Below are 7,421 nucleotides of genomic sequence, written 5' to 3' on the forward strand. Positions count from 1 at the left end.
GGATTTGTATATAGGCATCTAAGATACTGGTTTGATCTTGCCTCCCAGTTTTGCCCTGACCCTCCTTTCTCTCTGCCATTATAGCCCATGCTCCCTCTTGTTTCTGACCCATCTCCCAGGTCTTCATGTTCCCCACTTACCTGTGGGCTTTGCTCACCTGTCCCCGTCGAACCTAGGACAGTTCTTTCTGTCCCAGCATTCCATGGACTTCCGACTGCATTTGGAAGCACTTTTCAATACCCCCTGTTTACTATCCGCCTGCCATTTCTGTCTGACAGGATGGATCCCACACTGCTGTCCACTGTTGTGGCCACTGTTATGAACACATAGTGGATGGTCATGCAGTATATGATGAGCTCCAAATCTGAACAAAAATCTGAGGTGCCTGATATGTCCCATGGAAAGAAGCAACACCAGATTACTTTTGGCATTCATGGAGCAGCTGAACACAGTGGACCATCGCTTTTGGGCTAAGGAAACAAGCACTGAGTTGGGGGATCCCATCGTTATGCAGGTCTGGGATGATAAACAGTGGCTGCAGAACTTTGGAAGTGGAAAGCCACCTTCCAGGAACTGTGTGCGGAACTCATCCCAGCACTGTGGCACAAGGACACTAAAATGAGAACTGCCCTCTCAGTGGAGCAGCACATGGTGATTGCTGTGTGAAAGCTGGTGACTCCAGACTGCTACTGCTTGGTCACATTCAGTTTGGAGTTGGGAAGTTGACTGTTGGGACTGCAGTAACGCAAGTGTGCAGGGCCATTAATCACATCCTGCTACCAGGGCTGGTTTTGGGGGCGCCATTTTCTTTGGCAGTGACTGCGGTGGCCGGATCTTCGGCCGCCCCGGTCGCAGCTGGCATTTAGGTGGAGGGAGCTGGAGCTGGGGCAGGGGAGTGCGGGGAAGGCCACCTGCAGCAAGAAAGGGGGGGGCACGCAGGGGAACTCCCCGCCCCAGCTCTCCCCTGCCCCGCCTTCTCCCCGAGCAGGCTGTGGCTGCTTCACTTCTCCCACCTCCCAGGCTTGCAGTGCCTAAGCTGATTGGTGCCACAAGCCTGGGAGGCAGGAGAAGTGAAGCAGCCACGGCATCTTCAGGGATGCTAGCCTGTACAGAAAGCTCCAAGCAGGGGCTTTCTTTCCAGACTAGAAGCTTCCAGTGGGGGATGTTGAAATGTCCATAGTGATCCTGGTACACCCAGCATACCCCTTACTTCCGTGGCTCATGATGCCTTACATGGAAAGCCTGGACTGCAGCCAGAAGTGCTTCAGCAATAGGCTGAGCAAGTGCAGAATGGCTGTAGAATGAACCTTTGGCAAATTAAAAGTGCGCTGGTGCTGGCTTTATCACAGGTTAGAACTAAATAAGGAAAATATTCCCTACTGCATGCTCCATATGGGAGAGGAGTTCCCCTGGGATGGAGTATGGAAGTGGATCGCCTGGCTGCTGAATTTGAGCAGCCAGATACCAGGGCTATTAGAGGGGTACAGCATGGGGCTATTTGAATCAGGGAGGCTTTAAGGCAACATTTTGACAATGAGCATCAGTAATGTGTCTTTCTATACAGCACTCTGCCATGCTTTGTTAACTTGCTGCCTTGCATGAAAATTGTGATGATTCCTGACGGGGATTTGTAGTCAGCAAATGATCAAACAGCAACTATATATTACTACCAGCAGCAACCACACCTGTAGGAGACAAATAAAGATTGACTATCGTTCAGAAAGTTTGTTTTTATTAAATACCAATTAACAACACACACACAAAAGTCTTGGCGGGAAGGGAGATAAGAGTGCTGGGCAGTGTAAGCTCTCATAGCTATGTGTAAGTCCAGCTATCATTTTGGAAGCTGTCCAAAGGAGTAGAGTGAAGGGGGTACCAAGACATTCTGGGAAGTTGAGAGGAATGTGTGGAAGAAGTTAGGGGAGGGCATGGAAAGCAGAGCTGTATGGGTGGGGGCCAGCATGGATGGAGCGTGATTAGGGACTTCAACATCTCTGTTTTCTCCTCCATCACTTTTATCATCCGTTCCTGGCCCTTTACAATGTACTCTTCACTCTCCTTTCTGTCCCCTACTTGCTCTCCCCTACTCCCCCATTCCTTTCCCTCCTATGACTAGAGGAGTGTTAACAGGCTGCTTCACCTTGAATGGTCCCTTGAAACGTGTTAACTACGTATGCTAAACAATCTGTTCCACCTTCTATTTAGTTGTGACACTCTGAGGGCTTGTCTTTGAATCACAGAATATCAGAGTTGGAAGGGACCTCAGGAGGTCATCTAGTCCAACCCCCTGCTCAAAGCAGGACCAATCCCCAGACAGATTTTTGCCCCAGATCTCATAAACAGGGAAGCTGCACCGCTGTAGTGTTTTAGTGAAGATGCTAGTACATTGTCGGGAGAGCTTCTTCTACCCAAGTAGTTAATCTACCTCCTCAAGAGGCAGAAGCTATGTCGACAGGAGAAGCTCTCCTGTCAACATAGCAATGCCTATACAGGAGATCAGATCAATATAACGATGTCTCTCAGAGATGTGGATTTTTCACCCCCCCAAGTCATGTAATTATACCAATATAAGTCTGTAGTGTAGACCTGGTCTGAATTGGTTTCCCAGGCCTGAAGAAGAGAACAGAAGTTGATCCAAGAAAAGATATTACCTCACCCACCTTGTCTACCTGATGTGTTAAAATAGGCCAGTTATGTGCACATTTGTATATAATCAGTTTTCAGAATTAAACTATGCTTTAATTGACTACAATGAACTTTGAACCAGTCCTTACACAAAGAGACATGCTACACAATTTCAGGATCAGCAGATCAGAGGCAGGTCAATCAGATAAACTGTGATAATGTGCTAGAATGAACATATAGACTCAGCCTTAAGTATGAGGTAAGGCATAGCTGAGGGGCTGTTCCCCTTAAAAAGAAGGACAATATTATTTTACACTTTTTCAGATTACGGCACAGTTCTCTTGTTTGCTTGTTCTCTGGCTTTCTTTGTCTCTCTTGTGTATTCTATCACATCTCCTTTGTAAATATCTTGTGTTGTAATGAAAGCTGTTGTACTTCTAGTATGTCAATAATCTCATGATAACTTCCTTCATGTAATGTGTGCCCAGGTAAATTGCTTTGATGAATAATATTTTAAAAGTGAGCGATGAGAACACACTGTTGCTTTACCGTAAGGTGAATGAGAAACTCTTTTGGAAGTGTGCAAATACTGGGAGTCAGACGTGTTTCAGTAAACGTCCCTTTTTGTAGTGACTACTCACGCCGGTGTCCGTCAATGAGGAGTCACTAGGGATGGGGTAAACATAAATGTTAAGATGGACAATAGCAATATTTTGTTACATAATATCACACAAAATAATATAGCCACTCTGTTGAAATAAAGTGATGCTTTCATGCTGGAAAGGATTAAGCCGTTTTCAACACAGACAAAGGGACAAGAAGGTTTGGTGAATCCACCTAACTGCTGCTCCAAAATCTTTATCAGACAGCTCCATCACTAGCATTGCATAGCATGCCTCCATTTACTAAGGGTACGTCTACACTGCACGATTATTTCGAATTAGCTTAAACCGATATTACAAAACAGATCTAATAAAATCGGTTTAGCGCATCCACAGTGGGATCCTGAAATCGATTGTTTGCGTCCATGGTCCAAAGCTACCATCGATTTCAGGAGCGGTGCACTGTGGGTAGCTGTTCCTCAGCTATCCCATAGTTCCCACTTCCGTGTTGAGAGCACAGTGCCTGATGGGGCAGAAAACATTGCCCCGGGTGGTGCTGGGTACAGCCTCACCCCTCCCTTTGTGAAGGCAGCAGACAACCCTTTGGCGCCTTTTTCGCGGAGTGCATTGAGCAAACGCCATAGCACAGCAATCTTTCCCTTTTTTTTTTCACGTGGTGGTGGGGGGAAATAAACTGAGGAGCTGTTCCCTGAACCACGCCAGACACTGTGTTTGAACCTACAGACATTGGGAGCTCAGCCAAGAATGCAAATAATTTTCAGAGACTGCTGTGGACTGTGGGATAGCTGGAGTCCTCAGTACCCCCTCCCTCCCTTCATGAGCGTCCATTTGAGTCTCTGGCTTCCCGTTACGCTTGTCACACAGCGCTGTGTATCCTGGAGTTTTTTATTCAAACGCTTTGGCATTTCGTGTTCTGTAACGGAGCTGGATACAACAGATTTGTCTCCCCATACAGCGATCAGACCTAGTATCTCCCGTACGGTCTATGCTGGAGCTCTTTTTCGATTTCAAACTGCATCGCCAGCCGTGCTGATCAGAGCTCCACGCTGGGCAAGCAGGAAATGTAATTCAAAAGTTCGCGGGGCTTTTCCTGTTTACCTGCCCTCTGCATCCGAGTTCAGATTGCTGTCCAGAGCGGTCAGTGCTGCACTCTGGGATGCCGCCCGGAGGCCAATAACGTCGATTTCCGTCCACACGAACCCTAATCCGAGTTATCACTATCGAATTTAGCGCTACTCCTCTCGTTTGGGAGGAGTTCCGAAATCGATTTAAGGAGCCGTTTAACTCGATATTAATGACGACGTCATGTGAACGGATACAGCATTAAATCGGTATATCGGCCATTAAACCGATTTAAAGTCGCAGTGTAGACCTGGCCTAAGAAGAAAAACTTCTGGGGTCAGGGGATTTGAAAGAACAGGATTATTTAGAACACAGTTATTTTACCAGCTGCCAGGTGTACTTCATCATATTGGCCTGTCTGAAGATAGAGAATTTGTAATCTGTTCACATGCAGTACTGGCGTGACAAGAGTAAGTTACATGATTGTTCTTTTGAAAATGTGTACAATTCTCCTGTCTGAATAGCCGTAGGATAGCTCAGCAACCTGTGGAATTCATTGTTGCAGGAATTCCTTGTAATGTGTTGCCACTTTATAAAATTTTATTTTGTTATGCTTGAATAGGTATATCCTATCAGTAGCTGCCTAGAAATGTAGAAACTATTCCAGTAAGATGCTTATGCAGAGAACAAGGTATAATGGTGCCCACAAAGATTCTGAAAAGATCTGAATTACAACGCCTCTCAAATATCTAACTGGCTATACATTTAGTTAATCAAAACTTGGTGAACAATCTACAGTAGTGACATCTGGCATCCTTCAATAATATCACAATCATTGATAACACTCTATTTGGATCATGTTTTAACAGGGCACAAATATTTTGACTCATAATAATCCTTGCAGCTATACATGCCAATAAAACCTCATTGTTTAAGCTGTTTATTGCCAGGGTAGGAAAGAATTCCCTAGCTCCCTGTACCGCAATGGCCAAGTGCATTATTTGCAGGGTAGATTTGTCCTTTTCCTCAGGAGCGTGAGACAGAGAGCCATTGCCAAAGGCAGGATTCCTGAACTGGGAAAACAATGGTTTGATGTAGCAGAGCAAATCCTATGTTTAAATTGGGACTCTTCCAAATTCCCATCCTCTGTCTGCCTAGTATCACTGCATGCTCTCCAATGAAGGAAAACATACTGCATCTCTGCCAGTCTGGATGTGGGAAATCAGTTTCTTTGCCAAAAAACTGGAATTGCTACGGTAGAAAGTCATTGTTTGTTCTGATGCTGGAGTCTGGAAGGAGGATAGAAAAAGCTGCATGAATATTGTTTTGTAACTACTATCTTGGGATGCTATAGGAAGAATAATGTGAAAACCAAACAGCTTCGGTGGTTTTTTCTACACTCGACAATAGATTTATTGAAGGGAGGGAAAAGGGAACAAAAAAAATCTGTGTATCTGATGATGAGGGAAAGTATGTTGATCTTTAAAGAATCTTTAAAGAAATTGCACGCAAACAATTCATCTCTATGTTAAAGGCTTTGTCTGTAATGCTGCCAAGGTCATTAAATGCATAAATCCAATGAGCAGAAAGCCCTTGAAAGAAAACTGTACTCCTTTTGCTCAGCACAGCATTCTCAGAGCTTAAATGGTAAGATGCATTTCTTGCTCTATCTGAATGGAGAACTGCATTTGGAAATAAAGTTTTTAATTAGAGCTGGCACTTCCAGGTTTCCCTCAGAGTCATAGCGTATACAGCCCTCATCCTACACAATGCAGTTGAGTCGGATCAGTTTGTCCTTTTTTCCCATCTCAAAGGTGCCAGGGCTTCTTGCTTCTTGAACGCCCTCCAATTCTGCCAGTGTCTCTCTGTGACACTGTTCAAGGCTTACTGCGAGACTTTTCTATTCAGGTCAGTCCATTGTTAGTTTTTCCTCTATTCTTACTTTCTGGAGCAGGGCTAAGGTACGATCCACAGCATCTTCCTCCCTTCACTGGCTAGGAGGCTCAGAAGCCTTTTGTGCAGTCAGCACTCTCCATCCATCACAACCCATGTGGCTTCAAACAGGAAGAGCAAGATTTTGTCCTCTTTGTAAATACAGTAAATTGCTATAAACGTTAGACATTAAAACAGAATATGGGTAGATGGCAACCGCTTTATGATTCCCAGTACAGGATCTGCCTAGAAATGTAGGAACTATTCAGTAAGATACTTATGCAGAGAACAAGCCATAATGGTGCCCACAAAGCTTCTGAAAAGTTCTGAATTACAACAATGCTTCTCAAAGATCTAACTGTCTATAGATTTAGTTAAATGGGTGTTTTTAGCTGAAGCTTATAGAGATTCCACTTTTCTGCAAGAGCTTCAGAAATGCATCTTCTCACCTTCTGAACTTTCAGTTTGCTACACTGATCTTGAAGGAGGGGTTACTGCTATCTTTTATTGTACTAATCCCTTTCATCAGAATGGAAACTATTGGGTCCAATTCTGAACACACCTCCAATGAAGTAAATTGAGAGCAATTTTTCAGAAGTATTTGGAGTTACTTCCCACATAAGTGAGATCAGAATTAGAGCTATTGTTAGTAGTATTCACAATGATCTTTACAAAGTTACCCAAAATCCTTACTATTGCCTGTCACACTAGTTTGGCTACCTTAAAAGAGTTGCCTTTGATTTAACCACTCAGCAGCACATTCTGAGCATGTAAAACAGCTCCACTGAGCAGATCAGCTGAGTCGCTGCTTTTGACTAAAAACCCCATGCAGCAGAAACTGGAGAAATCAATAACACTGTGTAGCTTAGAAAATGTGCTGAAGTGGTCCAAAGTTCTTAAGTAGAACTATCATAAGCATTCCCAAATCTGGACCTTAGCGTCCAGAAATCTGGGTGCCTGCATGAACCCCTCTAAGCTTAATTACCAGCTTAGATTTGATCTCGCTGCCACCAGCCGAAAATTCCAGGGTTTTGGCTCCCTCTGGTCTCCCCAAACCCTTCCCTGGGGAACCCCAAGACTGAGAAGCCCTGAGTCTAACTCCAAGTGGTGCTTTGTCTTCCTAGAATTACCCCTGATGCCTAGAGCAATATTTTTTTTATACTCCCACTCAGTCCATCT

This window comes from Chelonoidis abingdonii, chromosome 2, assembly GCF_003597395.2.
Source record: "Chelonoidis abingdonii isolate Lonesome George chromosome 2, CheloAbing_2.0, whole genome shotgun sequence".
Lineage (NCBI taxonomy): Eukaryota > Metazoa > Chordata > Testudines > Testudinidae > Chelonoidis > Chelonoidis abingdonii.